The following is a 22,811-nucleotide window of genomic DNA, read 5'->3' on the forward strand; positions in this document are numbered from 1 at the left end:
CTTATTGAAAATCATTGCATGCCATCACATCCATTACTGAGGAATGAATCACTATGAGATTACGATGTGTTATTCCTTTTATAGTGTAGGTATGGGCTTGTGATGTATGAATACATCTACCAAGTGAATGGAAAAGAGCATTGAATTTAATGGCCAAAATATCTAGTTATGATGAAGATAGAAGTTAACATCATGGCATTTTCTTAGAACATTGCATGTTGACTATATGTTTTCCACGCTTTAAACATTTAATGTCAACCATGTGTTCTTTATGCTTATGTGATAAAGAAACAATGGTCCACTTCAATCTATTGCTAGTTTTAACAATTCAAGCAACAACCCCATTTATACGTAACTCAAGTGCAACCATTCTACAGACCTATAGAAATGACAACTCAAGCACAACCATTTCTTCAAAATGTTGGCATTATGGTGTGGATGGTTCCAACTAGCTCATATTGGCATTGGTTCATGATGGCAACCATCTCATGTTGGCATTGATGTCAACTATATGTAGACTAGTTGATGTATTGATATCTTCCTTGTTGTATGGTTGCAGCTAGTTGAGTTGGAATTAAGCTTTTTGTGTTGGAATTGATGTCAATTTTATGATGTCACACTCATTATGGTCAGATTATGGTATTAGTGTGGTTGATGATGTGGCTTGTTGGTAGTATGTTGTTCATGGAGTTGTTTCCTTATGTTTCCTTGTGCTTCCTTGTTATGCATTGATTAAAGGCATTGGAGATGCTAATAAAGGTTGATTATGTAGATCTACATGTGATGGAGACGATGGATCATGTGTCATTCTTGTTGTTGAGTTGGAAACTAGGTCTTCATTTAGGTCTTCATGCTTATGCTCATAGAGATGACCTATTACAATGATGGTTTGGCCTCATGATGATGATGATGATAATGTTGAGATGCTACAATGGTGTTCAGATATGTTGCAACTTGTGCAGGTGTTTGTGAAGAGTAGAGGACTTGTTGGCAATCATGCCAAGGATTGTTTGTTAGAATTTAGGTTAACTTTGTTGTGACACTTAGGAGACTTGTTTGATCCATTTGTAGAGGTATCATAGAGCTTAGTAAAGGTTTGGAGGCATGTACATATGCTATAGAAGATGTCAAAATAGTTGGCAATGGTTCTGAATTGAAGGTCCATTGATTTTCCTTATGCTCTGCCCCAGTCGCTCCCATGTAGGGTTGTGCATGCGACTGAAAGGCCTTCGGTTGCAGGGAAGCAAGCCTATGCATGCAGCCAGTCGAGATCATCTAGTTTTGTGTCTGTGACTAAGGCTTTTTCACGAAAAATCCTCTACATTCCTCGCGCAAATCAGATGAAAATTGGCATGGAAATTCCCAGAGGCTTCTAGATTAAGTTGTAAAGGTTGGGAATGGTTTGAAAAGGTCCTCCAATGATGTGAACACTTTTAGTGCACAAGTAGTGGTGATAGTGGATTGATTTTGTCAACTTTGTGCACTCTTGATCCCAACCCTAAGGTGAATTTCGCCCAACACATTTTATATACACCATTTTGGAGCTGAGTATTGGTTGGTTGAGGATGATAGTTAGTGAGAGAAGGATGCATTGCCTGAGTGTGCTTCAGGCCTATTGGTGAGCAAGATTGCTCCAGTATATGAGTGTTAATGGCAGCAAAATGAGTAGATATACTTGCTAAAGCATGGTATTGATTCAAATCTTCAGATTTCATATCATAGATGCAAAGAGTTGTAGCAAAGTTGTTGGTATTGATGGAGAGTTTGGAATAGCTCCAAGTTTATGACTCTCACATTTGTTTTGCAGGTTCTGCTAGTGCATTTGGAACATAGCCATTATGTTGTATGCTGTTAATTGTATTATGCAGAAATTACAGTTTGGAGTGAGGGTTTGATATTATGGATGAGTGTGTGATATGTTGTATGTTGTTGGTGATTATATTGTCTAGTTTTTGTTGGATACACTTTGGCCACTATTTTGGTGGAGTAGAGAGCATGTTTGTGGTGATTTTATTTGATTTGATGATGATGTCTTGCTGCTAGAGTTCGTATTACAGAGCTGAATCGAGTTGAGCAAAATGTCTTGGGATCCAGTATGAAAATAGATGAAATGAGGTCTGCGTAGAGTAGAGGAGCAATGACTTCATGGGTGTGGAGTAGTGATTATGAAGTTTCAGCGAAAGGAACAGTTTCTCAATCCAATGGTAGTTGGATAGTCCAATCAGAGTTGGGCGAGGATTGTTGATCGTGATGGGTTTCAACAGATGGTAGTCTGTAGATCTGTGTGAGAACATAGTATTCCAAGCTTATCAATAGAATCAAGTCTCCTGGTTGATGGGAGTCAGCTGATTATATATAAGGCCAAGTATCCTAGCTGATGGGAGTCATCAATCTATGTAAAATACACATTTTGCTTAATAGAAGATTCAGAGTAGCGCAACAACAACAAGGGTGGTTTTTTGCCCTGTGAAGGGATTTACACCATATATCTTGTGTCTCTCGTGTGATGGTTTTTGTGGTTGTTTTGATGAATTGTTGTGTATAGTTTCTCTCATGGTTGTTTGATTTAGCTTCTTTCATTGTTTATATTCATGTAATGATATAATGCGTTGCTGGTGAATATAGTGATTCAGTAGAGAAGTTTAAATTGGTGAAAATTGACAATAAGTCACACTACTGATTCACCCCCCCCCTCTTGGTTTCCAACACAAAACGGACAAAAAACTATAGAAAAGACAATGGCTAGGAGGTAATTGAACATATAATAGCTTATCAAATTATATACTCCCAGTTAATACAATAGCCAAACCATTGTGCATTATTGTATTTCTCCAATTTACAATCATGAATAAGGATAATGGCTTGACATGCATATCCTTTACAATGCCATTCCATGTGTCACAATGAGCTACAGGTGGATTTCATATTGATTTGCCATGGTTTCTAAGGGTTTTCCTTATAATCATTATGAGAGGAATAGAGCCAACTAAAGGAAAATGCCCCTTCATGGATGCTTGAGGTGCATGTAGAAGACGTGAAGAGGGTTTCAATGGTTTCATATAGTTTCCTGAGGTGCCAGTGTTTGAGTAGAAATGGTTGTAGTGGCATTACTACACCTCTACTCACTATAGAGAGGTCCATGGTTCAAGTCTTCCCACCTTCAGTTATTGTAGAGAGGTTCATGGTCCAAGTCTTTCAGTTATCTATTGTCTCATTTATTTTAATTTGCACAAAGATCTATAGGGGGGAGAAAGACCGTAAGACAATTATTTGTGGATAGAGAAAGTTTGGGGGACCTTGAAAGAGAGTTGTTTGAGTTATTTGTTGAGTTTTAAGTTGAGGTTTGGAAAGCTGAGGCCCTTCATCCTTCCTTTCAAGAGGTCAATTGTTGACACCAAGGAAAAAAGTAGCTAAGTTAAGTCAAATTCTAAGGATCTAGTTTATATCATTTTGAGTGGTATAGCTTGGACAAATATTTGAATAAGTCCCTTGCAATAAAAACTTTACTAGGGTGTATTGTTAGAATTATACTAAAGATCTGTTAAAACCAAAAATTTCCTGGGTTGAATCACTTGCTTTTTATGTTCTTTATTCCTACTTTGGCATTGTCTTTTAATCAATCTTTGCTATCACAAGCGGTCATGTTCTTGCCATCTGTTCAGAGCTCACTTAGATTGGTAGGGTCATATGGAGTGAACCTAAGTTGTGAGGCTATGGGGTTCAACATGGAGGCATTGGCAGTGAATCTTGGTGTTCTTGAGGTTATTTGCCTTGCCTCACGCCCTGTCACCTACACTAGCGTTAGCGTCTGCTCTCAGCTCGCTTGTGCCCATTTATTATGCTTCACTGCAAATTTCTTCCCCTGCCCTGTCCGTATTGATCCCATTGCAACCTGAGATTTTTCTCAAGAGAAAAAAACCACACTCGCTTAAACAAATAAAATGAATTTACATTTGCATAGATTCTCTTACATATTCATTGATAGCACTACTATCCATTAATAGAAAATGACATTTCCCTCCAAGTTTTATCAAGCTACACTGAGTTTGATCATCTGATTACCATAATATATAAGATAAAAACTACTTTCTCTGTCACATAAACTCCACTGCTAAGTGACTGATTACTCCACTGTTCTGCAAAAAAAAGTTAAAAGCTTATACAAAAAATAGAGTAACATAAAAATAATAATAGCTTCTCCTATCACTCCTTCACATTTGTTATAACCAGTATGCTGGAAAGAATCATTTTCAAAAAGAGAAAATTTTATCTTGCCCGGAACTAAATTGCATCCCTTTTTTGATAGGCCATCTGCCTTCTGATTTTGTTCTCTGTAGATATGCAAGAAGTATATGCTCTTGAAAGTACTGATCATCCTTCTAATCTTTTTATTCCAATTCATCGGCAGTGAAGACTCCAAATTAACCCATTCAATGATTAATTTATATTTTCTAAAAAATTCTATTTCATCAATATCAAGCCATTTCACATCGAAGAAATCCCTTGGCTTCAATGCAATCACCACCCCGCTGCCACATACTTGTGATGATGCTGCCCCATAAAAAAATCCAACTGGAAAGTTATCTCTAACTTCCTTCATCTAGAAACAACAACTGATTAACTTCTCCTGGACAGATCCAATCTCCCAAAATATGTCATGACCTTCATACACCTGCCCCTCACATTAGGCAGAATATTGTCAAAAATCCTTGTATTCTAGGTTCTGCATATTTCCCACATCGTATAAATGGGCAAGGCTCTAAAGTCTTTATACTCCATGAACCATTGATTTAGGAAACCCTAATGGAAAACTAATCCCAGTTGGATTTAATGCTAAGCATTTGAAGAACCCCAAGCCATACAGAAACTACGAATGTGAATGGACAAAAGGAACATATGTGACACATCTTCCATGCTATTGAAACATAAACGACATCTTCTTGGGCCTTGACATCCTCTTTGAGTAAATTCTCCCATGTCAATATCTTGTCATGAATAGTCAAATATGCCCATTTTTAGATAATTTGCCTACCAAAATCCAACAGTGGGCATATACCAACTTGCTCATTTAATGCGCATTGGCAGGCTACTTATTTTAGCAGAGTTGACTCAACTAGCTTGCCAAAATCTAATGGTAGGCATATACCAGCCCGCTCATTTAATGCGCATTGGCAGGGTATTTCAGCATAGTTGACTCAGCTGGCGCCACTCGTGGAATCCTTGTTGTCTCTGTTAACCCCTAGCTTTGTGGTCTTCCTGGACTCCAATGTTTCCGACAAAGTCTTGATGGATACACATATCATTGTAGGAAGAGTGGAAGAATGCTCATCTAGCTAATGTGAAAATTATGGTGCAAGGACATAAAGTAGTGCTATGAGAAAAGACAACAAAAAATAGATGTCACCTCTTGGTTCAATTTGATCTCAAGCTCATGTTTAAAATGAAATGAAATGAAATTTTAACATCCACGAGACTATATATAGTCTATGGGACCACTAGCTTCCTTGCTTTTTGCCTTTCGAAATTCTATACTCTTATTATTCAAATTAATGATGAGCTGACCCAACCTTCTAACAATCCCCTCATTGAAAAGACAATGCCAAGGAACCGATGTTAACATACTGCTGTAACTGTCTCTGATGTCTCTGAAAGCATCACATTGTAGAATGAAATGTTTTTCCGATCCCACTGCCCCAGAAGTACAAAAAGTACACACCCGATCTTCCCAAGCTTCTTTAGGCCTTTTCCATCGACCTATTTCACACTGTAGTTGATGCGAGTTAGTTCTTAATTGAGTAATAAGAATCTTTACTCTCCATGGAATGCTAGCTCCAATGTACTCTTTTTGTTGGAGATCACAAGTGGGGTTGAATTCTTGAACATAGTATTTCTTCTTTCTACCCAACTTTTTTCCCCATATAGACTTGCAGAACTTCTCCATAACAAAACTATTTAAATGCTTGCTATTTGTGGGACATCCATTGAGGTAAATATTCCATTTTTGCATCCATTTGTTGTTTTGTCTCATCCACGATTATTTATTTCACTCATTCCTTCATTGAAGATAACTTTAGGCCACCTATCTTCTCCCATTTGTTCAATTCTTTGTAGATACCTTATGAGACACACCATAGCAATTGCTTCTATGGAAGTTGCTTATGTTTCACTCAGCATTATCTCATAAGAAACCAAACTTTTTATTTTAAACTTGCTCATGATCAAACATTTTTGGATTTTCTCAATTTGCTTCCATTTTGAGACAGGGATGCTGCTAGCCCATAATTCACACCCATAAAATATCATTGGACAAACTAGGAGCCCAAAAATCACTTTAATTGTTTTCCAATTCCATAACCCTGCCTCTCTACATCTGTTTTGAAGAGCATATAATGCTTTCCACCCTCCTAAAATTCTCTTCTTTCTGCAGTGATCCCAATTAAGCTTCTTGTTGAAATCAATCCCGAGGTACTTGTATTCATTTACTTCTTCAAGAATGCTGCATTCAAAGAAGAATGTATGCTAGATCTGCTTCTTTTTATTTGAGAAAATCATTATTTTGGTCTTGCTGGTATTGAATTGAATCCCCATTTCTTTACAAAAATGCTCAAGAGCATATAGGTGCATCTGCAATCCCTAGGCTGATTTAGTAATCAATACAAGGTCATCAACATATAAAAGAAGCTTTATCACAAAATCTCCCAACTGAACACCATCCTCACCTTGCAGATTTAGCCACTCTTCAAATTTATCAATATATAAACCAAAAAGAGTAGGGGATAAAGGGAAACCTTTCTTGTTTCCGATGTCACTTCTAAAGCTTCCTAAAATGCCGGCTGAAGTTCTAATTTTGACTTTCACTTCTTCATAAATCCTATGGAGAACAACTCTATAATGCAAAGGAATTTCAAGTTATTCCATTCTACTCCACAACTTATCTTCAGGGACCATGTCAAATTCCTTTTTGAAGTCAACAAAGCAGCAAAATACTTCTTCTTTTCCCTCCCAAACCTTTTCAATAATGTGTCTCAACGTGATACCATAATCTACTGTAGAATGTTTCGGCCTAAAAACTGCCTACAATGTTGCCCTCTTTTCTTTGACTTCTGCCCACTTACAGATTCTAGTTTATACCATGCAACTAAAGAGCTTTGAAAACAAAGGACTGATCATAATGGTTCTATAATTGGAAGGATTATTAATGTCTTGTTGACAATGGTGGACTCGCCAACATTCAGGGAATCTCCCCGGTATGAAGTCCCAACTAGACCTCACACCGTTTGGTGTAGGAGTCCCATCCGGTATGATGGCTCGGTTGCCATTATCTTAAAGATTTGACTTAGCTCTTGCTTGTTAGCACGTGGGAGTGATTTACTTTGTCTTCAAACAATGAGGTTCGCGTGCCTGGTGAGTGCTTAGTGCTGCTTGTGTCAGAGTTCTTTCACTACAGAGGGAGAGGGTGGAAGTGAGTCTTAGGTTGAAAGGGAATAGTCCCAACTCTTCCAGAGACACACAACACAATGGGATGAAATAGACCACACGGATGTGGAAACCACAAACACAAGGTGAGCATATAGCACATATAACAACCTGAGGAATAGTCCACATGAGTGTGACGAGTGTTATAACAAGTTTACAAGATTGAATATGCCGAGTGTCTGGAGGGATAGCCCACACGGGAAACACAACGTTAAAAAATGATACAACACATTTCCAATAGAATATGTACTAAAACAACCAAAATAGTTCAACTATCTTAATACAGGTTAAAACAACATTCATTAGAAGCATCCAAAGAATAGTCTTACAAATGAATACAATACATGTGTGAAACATGTTGGCCTGTTAACATGTTTCTGAATCAAGAGAAAGTTCCAAGACACATCCATACACCATTACATTACTAACCCCAATAGCGGGGCGTTGGAGCCACTTCTCACTCCTCAAAGAAAAGGTTACAGACTCATGACATGAATCGACATGATAGTGTTGGTATGTTCATGCTAATAGTGGTTTCCATGTCGAGCTGCAGTGTTGCTAAGTGATGAGTGTGTTCTTGGTGTATCATAACTTCACCTCCGCATGGCAAGGTGTGCGAAGTCTTCGATGATCTTGGTGTTTGTTTGATAGTTCATGCATGCCCATGTGTCTCCTTTTCTTGCTACTTGGTACGCTTCGTGTGTTCGTCCATTCCCGAACAAGTCTCCTAGTATGCGTTCCTTGTTCATCCCATTTGTCATCGTGCCATGTCTCATCCATGTACTTGTATCTGCAATCACTCATGATGAGAAAACATCAAATCCAAAAATATCCTTGTCTATCATGATGCATCATCTTTCGTTTTCGGGTGTAGGTGGCCACGAGAGAGGACAAGGCTGTGAAACTACGTAGAGCACATTTCAGGTCGTGATGTGGGCTTCGGGCATTGTCAAGGAAAACATTACAGAGGTTACTAGGAGGCTGAGATAGTCCATATTAGCAGTGACTGTCTTTGGAATCTGGCTCGGCTGAAGGGTAGATCTGTGCAACTTTTCCAGGGAGGCAGTGAAGGCGGTAGGGAGGACACTAGCAATGAAAACTATGCAGATTCTTTGGGGAGGCTAGCAACGGACTGTGGGAGCTTGCTAGCCAAAACTGCATAGAGATGGGAGGTTGGACTACAGGACATCCCTGCACAGTTTCTGGGATGAGCAGGGTGTCGCGCAGCTAGAAGACAACTTGTGAAAATTCGCAATTTTCAAGAGGAGAAACAGGTTGACTGACAAGGTGACTGGCTGATAGAATTGCGCAAATTTTGAGGACAGTGCAGTGACAGGCAGCGGGTGTCTATCCTTCATGTCTGCGCAATTTCTTTAGTCGGAAAAGGTGGGGATGCTGGCAGCTTCCGCACAATTTTTTGGAGTGAAGCTTGGGGTCATTGCCCGATCAAAATCTCCGGTTGACCAGCGGGAAGCTTTATAGATTTGTTTGCGGGCAACACAGATTGAGATGACTTGCTAAGAAACTTCTGCGCTGTTCTAGGTGACAGTCAGTCAGGTTGATTCTAGGATTGTGTAGTGCAAATTGACTAGGAGGCAGCCTCAAGCTCTACACAATTCTGGGCAGCCATACATGATCATTGAGGGCTGAGGCTCTGCAGTGCAACTCAGGGAGGTCCTGCTATTGGAGGGTGATCTGGTTGACAAAGTTTCAACAAAATGACTAAGTGTGTGAGCGAGTGAACTTGTGCATGCACGACCTTGTGAACACACACTCAACATGACTCAACGACAAGACACATCGAATCAATAAGACAACACCCAGTGTGACTGATTGTAGGACTGTTTAATGGCGGGAGCGACAAGTGCGAGACTTTGGATAGACATTCGGATGACCGTGAAAACACTTGTGTGACAATACCTACAACATCATGTGCAAGTGCAATAGATGTTTACATAACAAACACCAGTCAAACACAACCTTCAACATCACTAGAATGAGGTCACAAGCATGACATAACGATTAATATGCCAAAGATGACAATTTGTCAAATAAGTGAAAAGGAAGCAAGACATGTAGAAAAAACAGATAAAATGACTTTTCATGTTTGCACACATGCATGTTACTGAGGACAGTATGATATGATAATGACAAGCAGTCCTGCAAACTCAACTAAGGGGTGCACTTCGAAAGGTATTCTTTACTTGCCATACTTATCCTTAAGATGATCATGCATCTGACAAAGTTTGCATGTGGTCCTGATCTCTTCCATTACTTGGTCTCTTGGTCCTTCTCCTCAACTCATTGGGAGTGATCTCAACTTGTCACCTTTTCTTGTAGTCACTGGTTGATAGATCGACGCAGTTTCAGCAGGAAGTGACTGCTGCTGGGATGAGGCCATGGGAGGCCCATCTGCGTAGTTTCTGCATGTAAGACCAACAAGACAAATAAGGAAACACTGCGCAGTTTTGAGGCACCAAACATTGCTGTGGGATGGGGGTCCTGGGATGATACCTCTGTGCGGTTTCTAAATGGAGGGCAACTGGACTACTTTGCACATTTTTGGAGAGCAGTACTGGCTGCCTGACTAATCTGCACATTTTTGGAGAGCAGTGCTGACTAGGGTCTCTGTAGGTTGTGAGGTTTCAATAGGCAATGGAGGTTGGGGCCTCTGTGCATTACGGGGTTTCAGCAACCAAGGGAGGAAGCTTGATGGTTGTAGAAGCAAAACACACAGTTTTGGGAAGCTGGATGAGGCTGGGTTTCTCGAGAAAATGGCTAAGTGTGAGACCAATGAAACATATGTTAACATTGATATGACTTGACTGTGATCGCACATGAACACTTAGTGACACAATATAGACCATCCATAATGCATAAGACATACTTCGCTTGATGCAACAATCTTCGCGACAATAGTTTGTGAAGTGAGTGTGAAACATATTTATGTGATGAAAACCACTCATATGCACACAATTCCCTTGCAGGAAAACAACATTCCCTTTGCATGACAAACAATGACCCCTATGCCCAAGATGGCACATGCTGCATAAAGATGAGAACATGAACAACTCTTAAGATCGAGGAGGGGAAGCTTGAGATCATCAACTTACCAACAAGTGACCAAGGATGAATGATCGCAGGATCCAAGGTAGGCTTTGAAATTTGCTTGCAAGCCAAAATTTTGGAGGGTGGTTTTAGCTACTACAACATGTCTCCACTTTTAAAAATGGGTATTTCCAGACTAGTTGTCCAATCCCTTGGGAATCCTTGTTGAATGACACTGTTGAATATTTCCATGATGTGCAGTGCAAGAATGTTCATTCCCCACTTTAGATATTCTACTTGAAGTTCAACCAAGTCCTTTGCCTTTCCTATTTTCAACTTCTTAATCCCTGTCTCTACGTCCTATAATGTGATAAGCTTTGTAGTCATATTGATCCTAGGAGGAGGCGCCTCCTCTGATTATTTCTCATAGAGTTGTCTTGCATAGTCAAACCATTGATTGAATGTAATATTATTTTCAATTTGCTTCTTCCTTGGTTGAAGTTCTTGCCAAAAAACCTTTGTGTTATTCTTGCCTAGACATGTGAACTCTTCTCGCCTTGTTTGCATGAACTCATCTTTCTTACCTTTTAAAATATGCTTATATAACTTTACATTCATCTTCTCCTCGCCTGCCTTTTTTAAGGTTTTCCTTGCCATTTTGCATTCCTCATCAAACCAAGCATTTATAGGAAAATAATTTGATTCATATTTCCTATTTTTTTTTCTCTTTTACTCTTCTCAAGTGTACTCTAAATTATATTTGTTAACTCATGACTATTGAGACTTTGGGAACCATTCTTCCCCTTTTGAATTGATCTCTCCAACATTGTTTTAAAGATAGTGCAATTTTCTTGTGTTAGAAGAATTTTTCCCCTTGATATTGATTGTCGAGAACATTGGGTGTTCCTCCTATGTTTTATTTCTTCTAACCAAGATATCTTTATATAAATTGGGTTATGGTATGATTTTAAGTCCCACACATGCTCTCCAATCTTAACTTCATCTATCCTTTCTATCAAGCTTTGTGAACAGATAATGTAGTCAACAACAATTGCCCCATTGTATGTGTTGCAAGTGAACTTCCTAGATGTTTTCCATTTATCTAGTCCATTGCAGACAATTAAGTTGAAAGCACCACACAACGTGAGAAACTCCTCTCCAAAATGATTTCCAAATTTGTCATCTTCTGAACATCTCAACCATTGGGGATTCTCCTCTTCAATGAGCGAGACAGGATTGTGATCCTCTTTGGAACAAAACATACTAGCTTGTTGATTTGTTGTTCTAGCATTGAAATCTCCCACTTCTCCTTGCTGAGAATATACAACAATATCTTGCTGAGAATATACAACAATATCTTGCTTTAAAGCTTCATATGGGTCTTTGCTATCTATCCCCTTATTTTTGTAAGTTTTTGAGACTTTAGGTGAAAAATAACATGCTGCAATTCTTATGTGGATCTCATTCTCTATTATTTTGAACCATAAATATTGTTTATTTGTATCTTCTTTCAAAAACTTTATGTGACGACCTTCTTTTTCTTTCACCAAATCCAGTATTCCCCATACCCTTTTCCATTTTTTGTTGCTTCGTTCCAAACTGATAATTTCAAATAATGATACGAGAGAAATTTTAGGTGAGTGTTGCGACTGTTGTTTGCGCACAAACATATATTTGAACTCAGAAAGACGACAAGACTGCTCTAAAATTGTTGTTGAGCTCCACTCCACTTATTATACCTAGGTAGTACCTAGGCAGGTTATATTGTAATCAAATTTAGTCAAATAAATTTGATTTTCAATTAGTTTGTAAAACTCTAAACAAACTCTCTAAAGTATATTAAAATTTTGGAAAAAAAAAATATTAAACTGAATAATTTACAAATTAAAATTAATGTTTGATTTTGATATATATATATATATATATATATATATATATATATATATATAGATATATATTTAAAACAACCAGAATGACTATGGTTTGTATTATATAGATATAATGACTATTGTTTATATTACATAGATATAAATTAAATTGTATATTCATGACCCTTGTCCTTCACTAACATATCTCGTCACGAAATAAAATTAATTTTGACAAGGACCTTTCCTTGCATTGAAGATGAGACAAAAACATTGAGATTATTGTTATTGTAATGATTTTACTAGTCTAGAAGCTCAACTCAATATGCATTTCACCATCTCCATCGTTGGTCTAGTATTGACTAGAAAAGATATCTACAAGGAATAGTGAAGAAAGATCAAGCATACCCTCATTTTAAATTTCTTATGGAATGGGATCTCTGAAAGAGAGGATGAAAACCCGCCTACCAAGCCCACATCAAACAAAGAGTTAGCCATTTGGGAGAACAAGGAAAACAAAGCCTATGCCTTAATTGTTGCTTTTGTAAGTGAAGAGGTGAATCATCATATAATTCCAATTACAAGTTCTTATGGTGCATTGAAAAAGATGAAATATATATATATATATATATATATATATATATATATATGACTCACACTAACAATTGGAAGTTGATGGTCAAATTTTTCAACCTCGAGTTGAAAGATGATGATCCCTTTGCCCTAACCTTAGAAATCAATGCTACCATGCATGTTGTAGATGGCACTAGAGTTGAAATGGACATTCCTCTCACAACATTTGTTAATACCCTTTATCCTACATACTCTCACTATCTTGAATCCCTACAAGCTAGTGTGCAACTCAAGGTCATTACTTTTGACACCTTGGTGGAAAAGTTTGTAGAATGAGAAAAAGCTTTCGGGAAGAGAAAGATAACATTTTAGTTTCCTAAAGAAGTAACATGCCTTGTTTAGAAGGAGAATACTCAATGAAGTGATTCCCCTCAAAGAAGAGGAAAAAAAAGAGGACATGGAAGGAAGAATCACAAGGGAGGGGGGGTTAAACACCATCAAGGAGAAATATCAGATCTCCATTGCATTCGTTGTGATAGAGATTGACATGACACATCCACGTGCAAAATCCTTGTGAGATAATCAAGCAAGACCGCAAAGAAGACAAAGGTAGAACATTAGATCCAACAAAATCTAAATCACATGAATTTTCTCATTACATTGTTTCCCATTGCAATATTGGAGCAATTAAATATTTGTTTCATACTTCATTTTCTTATCGGAAAGATGCATGGCTACTCGATATAGGTGCAAATTTCCATATAACCTTTCAAAACTACCTTTTTGAAGATGTTAGCGAAAATGTAGATGGAGCAATGTACTTTTCATACAAGTCAAATCTCAAGCCATATGGACTTGACACTATCAAGCTTAAACTACTTGGAATTTCTAGTTTTCTTCTACATGATGTACTCTACCTTCCATAACTATGGAGAAACCTATTATCCGTTGTTCACATTCGTCAACAAGGCCACTCTATTCACATGTTTGAGGGGAAAGTAGAGATAAGGAAAGCATTTGGCAACATATTTGTCATGGTTGGAGTATACGAGGAAAAACTATCGAAGGTGCAAGGAAGATCTACTCGTGCTCAGATTTATGCACGCATTTCACAATACAATGAAGGTACATTGCCATCTAGCCTTTTATGGCATGCAATATTTGGACATCTTAATTATGTCAGTCTTTATTTGCTGAAAAAATGTTGTTTCTAGTTTACCAACTATTCCAATGAAACTAAAGCAATGTGATGCATGTATCCTATGAAAACATAGAAAACAACAATTCCATGATTCTACTTCTAGAGAACAGAGAAAACTTGCACTGATTCATTCTAATTTGTGTGGCCCTATGCATATTCCTTTTGCAATTGGCATTAGATAGATGATGACTTTTATTGATGATTACACTAGGATGTGCTAGGTGTACTTGTTGAAAAGTAAATTAGAAGGTTTTGAAACTTCTAGATATTTTCAGGAATACATTGAAAATGATGCAAAACCTTATCTCCCTTCATACTGATAATGGGAAAGAATATACTTCTAATGAATTTGAAAACTATCTTCTCCAACATGGGATTCAAAATCAAACTATTGTTCCATACAATTGTAATGTTCCCTACTAATTAATGACCCAAAGGGGGGCGAAGTAGCCTATCCAACCTCATAGGCTATAGTCAATGATAAAGGGAGAAATCCACTATTTGATGCTTTTGGGGAAACATTGGGTAAATTGGGGTAATTGGGGCAAAACTTGTGAAGGAAGATAAAATTGGGGCTAAGTGGAGGGAAACTTGTAACCCCTAAAATTAAAATAAGGAGAAGAGACCCCAAAGGGAGGAAATAAATAAGAGAGAGGAGAATCATTATGCTCATCATGATTGATTATATATTTTTGTTTTGTGAGTTGAGGCTTTGAGGGTTTTTAGACCCTTTTTTTTCCTTTGATTGGTCTCAATGGTGATGATCCCACCCTAGCAAATTCGCTCTCTTTATCTCCATTGTTTGGCATAATTTTTTGAGGCTCTTATATCTAGTTGTTGGGAAGTAAGGAGATATATGTGGGATAATTGGATTTAAGTGACATTATGTGGCATCTTCTCTCATCCTAAAGTTTCAAGACAACTTTATACAGATATATGTGGGATAATTGGCTTTAAGTGACATTATGTGGCATCTTCTCTCATCCTAAAGTTTCAAGACAAATTTATACTTCTATCCAAGGTAGAAACCCACCCTAAGGCCTTTTTTTAAGACAACAAGGTAGATTGAGACTCTTATCTAGGGTAGTGTGGTAGTTTGGTTTCTTTTTGAGCAACATATCTTATTTGGATGTGGCAAGGGTTTCTAAGGCATATGATCTTGTGGCTTGTTAGGGTACTCCGCGACAACATTGGGGAGTCAACCAAAAAGGAGAGAGGGTTTATTCCTAGCCAGTGGCTACATCAAAAATTGGTTCCTATACCACAAATCAATAAGGATAAAACACTTGTGATAATGAACCTGTTCCAAACAACAACACAAAGATTTGAAGGTGGATTTGGCAATAAGCCCCCTTCTCAAACTATAGTTGTAGAAGAGTCTTGTGAGGCCACAACCTACCCCTCTAAGTTTTGGTTGGATGATACACTATTCCTGAGGCAACAAAGGATTAACTAGGGAGTAGAAGGGAGTAGCGAAGTTCAAGGGTTCTAGTTGACATCAGTGTTAAGGTTTGGAGCAACTAAGGCACAATGGAAGGAAACAAGCTTTGTAGGGAATCATTGGAGTAACATAATTAATAGAGGTCATGGTTAAGTTGTTTCTTAGGTTACAAACAATCCTATAAGATGTTTATTGGGTCAGATTGTTGATTAGAGTTTGATTGTTGTTGTAATCATATATAAATTGGTAGTGTTTATATTAGAGGGAGTACCATTTTTATGGATGCTATACAACTAGGTTTGTTAGTGTAATATCCCTAGGAACAATTGTTAAATTGAATATGATGTGAGCTATTGATGTATCATGAAACCTATTGCTTGACTATATTATTGTGTTTTGCATATCTATTTGGAATTAAAAGAAATTCTATGATAATCATTACAATTTATCTTGTGATCTTATAACCCTAAGGGAAAAAAATTCCCTATGGATAATACAACAATCCTCAACAAAATGCCATAGCTACAAGATGAATATGACCATCTTAAATATGGTTCACTCAATTATGCTTTAAAAAAATGTGAAGTTGATGTTTTGCGTTGCTACAGTTCTATGTGTAGTATATGTCAATAAGATATGTCCATCTAATTTTCTTAGAACTCCTTATGAAATGTGGTATGTCCACATTCCTTTGGTAAGGCTTCTTAGGATATTTGGTTCCACTTGCTATGCCTTGATTCCTAAGGAACAAAGAAGCAGTCTTGATTCAAGGAGTCAAAAATGCGTCTTATTGGGGTATTCAGATACTACAAAATCATATTATCTTTACAATGAGGTAAATAAGAAGTTTGTATTGTCTAAATACTTTTCTTGAATCTTCCAAGACTGAAAACACTATTAAGCAACAAATTGATCATTTGGATAAATTCAATCATACAAAAAAATTATCATGAATTTGATGATAAGATTTCACATCTTGAAGGGGGGTCCTATCTTGGTTCAATCGGTCGAATCTCCTTCTAAAGCATTATCTCCCCCTCATGAAGTTAGAACCACTCCTTCAGATCACGAAGACCCTCTAATTGATGTGATCGAGAGGATTGGAAGGCTAAATCTTGATGTAGCTCCATCTCAATCAAAAGAGAAACCTAGACCATCTCAGAAAGGTCCCCTAAAATGGCTCACCAAAACACTTGAAATTGTTTATTGTGATGAGGTCGAAAAGATGAGAACCAAAATTTTCACTAGACAAATGGAGGTGATGTAGATGATTCTGATTTAGTTGATGATATGGATGTTCGTATGACTGTGAATTGAATTTTTATTCTAACTTTGAGCCAAATTCCTTTAAAGAAGTTACTTCACATGATCAATGGAAATAAGCAATGCAGAAAGAATATGATGTTTTCAAAAAGAATGAAAAATGGAAGATCATGGACCCTCCATTTGGATCCAAACCAATTGGTTGCAATTGGGTCTACAAGAATAAATACAAACATATTTCCATAAAAAGAAGGTGTCAATTATGAAGAGACCTTTTCTCCCACAGTAAAATGGGCCATCATCTAGACTCTCTTTTCCTTAGCAACTTAAAATGGATGGAAAGTTCACTAAATGGATGTAAAGACTACTTTCCTGAATGGAGACTTGAAACCAAATGTCGCCATGTCCCATCCATAAGGATTTTTTTTGAGGGGACAAGAACAGAAAGTATGTAAATTCATCCGTATATGGCCTAAAACATGCACCATGAGCCTGGTACGAAAAATTGACTAAGCATCTTCTAAAATTAAACTTAAAACACTTTAATCTCAATGGTGCAACTATGTTTTTCAAGAGAATTGGCAAACTATTGTTCATATGATGGCATATGTAGATGTTATGTTGATAACAGGGAACAATGAAAACTATATTGCATCCGTAAAGAAAGAGTTGAAGAAAGGATTTGATATGACAGATTAGGGACACCTTCACTGCTACTTGAGCATTGAAATGACCCAACACCCAATGTATATATTCCTTTCTCAAAAGAAGTACAATGAAAATTTGTTAAACAAATTTAGCATGGATGAATGCAATCCTTTGTCTACTCAAATGGAACACAATGTGATGCCCACATCTAAAAAAGGAAATGAATTTGAGGATGAAATTAAGTATAGATAACTCATGGGGAGCCTTATCTACCTCACCACTACCAGACCAAATATTTCATTTGTTGTTGGAATCCCTTCCAAGTTTATGCAAAAGCCTTGTGAAGGACATTGATCTACTGCAAAAAGAGTTCTAAAGTACTTGAAAGAAACTCAAAATTTTGGACTCTAATATTCACGGGTGGATGACTTTAGTTTGATAGGATTTTTTGATTCAGACTTTGATGAAGACAAGAAAAATGGAGTGTCTACTTAAGACTATGTTATGAGTCTTGGATTAGGATCTATCTCCCAAAGGACACACAAGCAAATTGTAGACATTTTTTCGAAAGCACTTGGAAGAGAAAAGTTTGAAAATTTCAAAATGATGCTTGGACTCACAAACACCCCTTTGGATTAAGGGGAGGAATGTTAGACACCTAATCCTCATGGATTGGGTGAATAAATTGTAAATATGTAAATAATGGGACATATGAACAACTATAATAGGAGCTGACCTTCGAAGATGAATGCCAAAGGTTTCTCTTTTATGTTACACAATTCTATTCTCTTTAATGCTGTGCAATCCAAGTTTCACCGTTACTTCACCTGGCCTAACATTATTAATTGTCTTGGCCGCCACTACAAAAAATTTCATTGGTCAACATTATGCTACTGGTTTTCAAATTTGACTCTAGAATAGAAATTTAGGAACAAAATTTGGACTCCAAGGTTAGTGAATGTTGGATGTGTTATGGAATTATTTGATTTCAAAGATCTTGTCTCTTAGTGTTCTTGGAATTTTGACATAAAAGACCAGAACAATTTGGGTTGTTGTTGAAAGAAAGAACCCAATACTCCTTGCACTAAAAGTTTTTAGAAGAATGCTACGCTTGCTTGTTCCAAACAAAGGTCTCAAGAGTCCTGAGGCAGATTCTTTGGGATTCTTGAGGTGGTGGTCTAAATCTATTGAAGGATTTCATGATACATTTTGCTCAAACGCTTGTGAATTTCATAGCAGTTGACACTTCTCTATTGGTATAGCCTTATAGGAAATTCTCATGGTTATTTACATGATTGATGGGACAAGATTCAATATCCCACATACCCAGGTTAGGTTTATATATTTTGTACTTATCTTACAAGGAAACCATGTTCGACTTGGTGGAGGTTACTTCAAATGAAATTTCTTTCTAACTATCCAATTATCTGGAAACTTAAAGATTCTTAATGTGGGCTTATCTAGTTTTGGTGGTATTTTTCTCTAATGTATTTGAAGGTCTGCCATTAAGAAATAATGTGAATGTTGAAGTTCAAATAGTTTAGTTTTGCTACCCCATTTTATGGAAACATAATACTCTATTTCATTTTTTTCTTATTCAAGATAAATTCATTAGAAGATTTAGATACATGTTGATTGAAGTCGAGCCCCAAAGGATAACTCAGAAAGCACAAGATTTCCTTAAAGGAAAATGAGTTTATGTACACGAGGGAAATTACACTTATATCATAATGTATGGGTACAAAGGAATCCCTTTGTTGCTTTTTGTCTTCGTATGTGATAGATATTTTGTTGTTGAAGTCTGCAAACAATATTATTCTTAGTCTATATTTTTTTATAAAAAGAAAAAGAAGAAGTTTATTCCATTAGCATTTCATGTATTGGATGTTCTTGTACATAATTCTTCCCTTTTACATGAAATATTTGAAAATACCAAGGCATTTAACTTAAAAGAAGCCAAAACTATCAAAGGATTTGACCTTGAAGGAGTGTTTTAAGAACATTTGGCATTTGTGAAGTATGGTAATTTATTCACTAGAATTACAAAAGGAATAGGAGATAATGACCTAGAGTTTCCAAAAAAAGGAGGTTAAAAAATACATGAAATGAAGATTTGGTCACCAAATGAACACAAAATATTGACAATAGCAAAACCAAACAAATAAAAGAGAAAAAAACACCAATAATGTACATTCTTCCTCTACTACTCAAGGATGTAAGGGTTCCTCCTCTACATATAAGAAATAGGAAATAAATAAAACCAATGAAGAGAGTAATGATATAAACTTTAGAGGAGATGATGGTGAGGAACCACCTTAAATTGATATTGAGAAATTTCATGTTGTTTTGTGGTAAAAAAGTAAGAAAAGCTCAAGCAAAAACGATTGAAAACAACCTGAAGGCCCTAATAATATGGAAGTAAATATTGCTACAATACCTAATTGGTAGCATTAAGGTTAGTTGAAAATTAGAAGATTATAGAAGAATTGGATCATGAAGAGTCAAAGGTATTTGAATAACAATCCTTAACTCCGCACAATGCCCAATATAATAGGGCATAAAGAAAATTATAAATTGAGAGAATTCACGTTAGAAATACAAAAGTGACAAATAAATGGAGATCATCGGTGGATGTTTTAAAGGTCAAACCCACATGACTCTGGTAGCTACACATAACTACATGAGACACTCTTGTCAACTCTATCTCGAATCAAGAGTTAGAAAATATAAAACTAAAGAGCAAGATAAGTGAACTAGAAGTGGCTTTAAGATCTATACTTCTATTTACAATTCCCTTAGCCATAGCCACCCCTTATCAAACACCCCAAACTACACTTGATACAACCATAAAAACGACAAAAGCAAACAAGTTACTTAGTGGAATAAGGATGTATGTTGTACAAAACATCAACAAACAACTAAAAATAATTTTGGAAGCATGGGACACTAGTATGGATTTTATAAATCTTTCTCAAATGATTTCTTCCTTTACTAAATTTCTGAATAAAGATTTAGAACATAATCAACTTTTTTATAAAAATGATTTACATACATTTATTGGATAGGTTTCAAAATTGAGTGATTTTCAGAGAAGTCAACAAAGATTGTCATCAAATAGGAGGATAAATCCAACAAAATTAGGATTGTCTACAAGGATAAGGTACTACAAGATTCTATTTCTATTCGTGTGAATATCAATGACAAGAAAAACTATGCCTTCTTCAAGGCGATTAAAATTGTTGAAGGCATTGAAGGGCTAGAATTAATAAGGGATTCCCTACTGATACATAAATATCAATTAGAAGAAAAGTTGAGCATAATAAGAACATCACGTGTAAATGAATTTGATAATCTCACTAATTTTGTAGAAGATGAGATTAAAAGGTGGTTAGTTACTTTTTCTAATGATAATGATGACTACTTGGCAACCATTAATCAATTACACACATATTTAAAAGAATTCAAGGAATAAATCTTTGCTCTTAGGATAAAGCAAGATACTACAATATCTCATATGAAGGAGTAATACATGACTAGATTAAAAGATATTTAATAGAAATTGTTAATCCTAAATAAGTTCCATAGGTGGTTATATCAAGAAATTTTGAAAGCTTAGGATTTAGATACTCCAACGCCTAGATGCCAAAGGGGAGACCATTCCATCCATCATTCTTTTACAAATTTTGCAAGTGCTTTTATTTTGAAACAATATCCCCTTTTTCTTCCCAATGTTTGATCATCTAGTTTTATTAAGTGTGATGTTAATTTGGAAAGCCAATCCTTGACTGCATTTCTCTTTTCTACCATATTATTATAGTATTTAATTGGTCCATGGGAGCCCTTTCCAGTCTGTTGGGGACAAATGCATTTATTTTTATCGTCGAAGTGTCAGGAACATTGTATAGTGAGATGGGCACACATCTAATTCAAATTTAAACTTGAATTTGTAATATTTTAACTTTCACAGAGAGATATTTTGGAGGTTCATGTCATTTTTGGTTTCAAAGACTTTTATACGAAAACATGAATTCTTTTGAATTTTCTCATATGCATCTTATGGTTATAAATGAGTAAATCATTTAAAACTCTCTCAAATATTCATGCCATCATTTTATTTTTGTTTCTTCGTATTGATTCAAACATGTTTCTCTCATGTTATGAATGGATGGATGTGTTAGAAATAAATATTTGGGCCATCATTTTATTTTTGTTTCTCTATATTGATTCAAACATGTTTCTTTCAAGGTATGAATGGATGGATGTGCCAAAAATAAGGTGTTTATGTTATGGGTTTACCATATTTTTCATTGTATTTTTGTTTACCTATTTCTTTTTTATCGATCCACTCACAAGTTTAGAGTTTTTGAATGCAAATACATTTAAAATACATTTCTCTGAGAAAATCCATTTAAAATATGTGTGAAGAGGAGTACCACCTCTCTAAAAACATAGATGGAATCATAAAAATTCCCTTGGAGGTTTACTCTTGTCCCTAGCAAGAAAGGAGATCAACAATAGTTTTAAGTCTTACTCCTGGACCACAAGGTGATTTTATTCTAGATAGTATTTAGCATAGATTGTTAAACTATGAATTGTTGGTAATCCATAATGAGTTAGACTTCTGATCCTTCCATATGTGTTGGGTCCCTATAATACTAGTAATTACCCCATTACTATTGTAGTTATACCCCTTATTTATATTGTTGTGCCCCTATTACCCCCATATTGTTATTTCTGTGCCCCATAGAATCCCTCTATTTTTGTTTTTGTGGCTTTATATTATTATTGTTAGGTCGGCTGGATTATATTGTGACTCCCTAGACTCCTATATATAGAAAGGAGGTTTTGTCATTTGTATCATCCAAGAATAGTTCATTTATGTAATATAAAGGAGGTTGCCCCCTCGAAGAGGCTGAATTCTAAGGCGTTGATGTATCTTTTCTATCTTTTCTTGAGCTGGTTTCATAACATTTGGTATCAGAGCTTTGGATTCTAGGGTTTCGCTGCTCCAAACAGGTCATCGTGGCATTTTAGCTATAAGTTTTTTTCTGTGACGTTTCAGAAATTGCAAAAAAACCCATTTGAGAAGAAATCACGCTGAACCTTGGGTCCAAATTTTAGAGCTTTTCGCGCGATACGTGCGGAGATATGCTCTGAGGAAGTTGGTCTTTTTGCAGACTCCTGAATTACATTCAAAACAGGTGACCTGGGGAAAATCATCATAACTTTCTCTCTGGGGATCGGATTGAAATTTCGTAAGAAAGTACAGAAAGAGGACGGACTGTAGTTTCTTTTG

This window comes from Pinus tabuliformis, chromosome 7 (assembly GCF_031772625.1).
Source record: "Pinus tabuliformis cultivar Carrire ecotype Pingquan chromosome 7, CPIR1, whole genome shotgun sequence".
Taxonomy (NCBI): Eukaryota; Viridiplantae; Streptophyta; class Pinopsida; order Pinales; family Pinaceae; genus Pinus; species Pinus tabuliformis.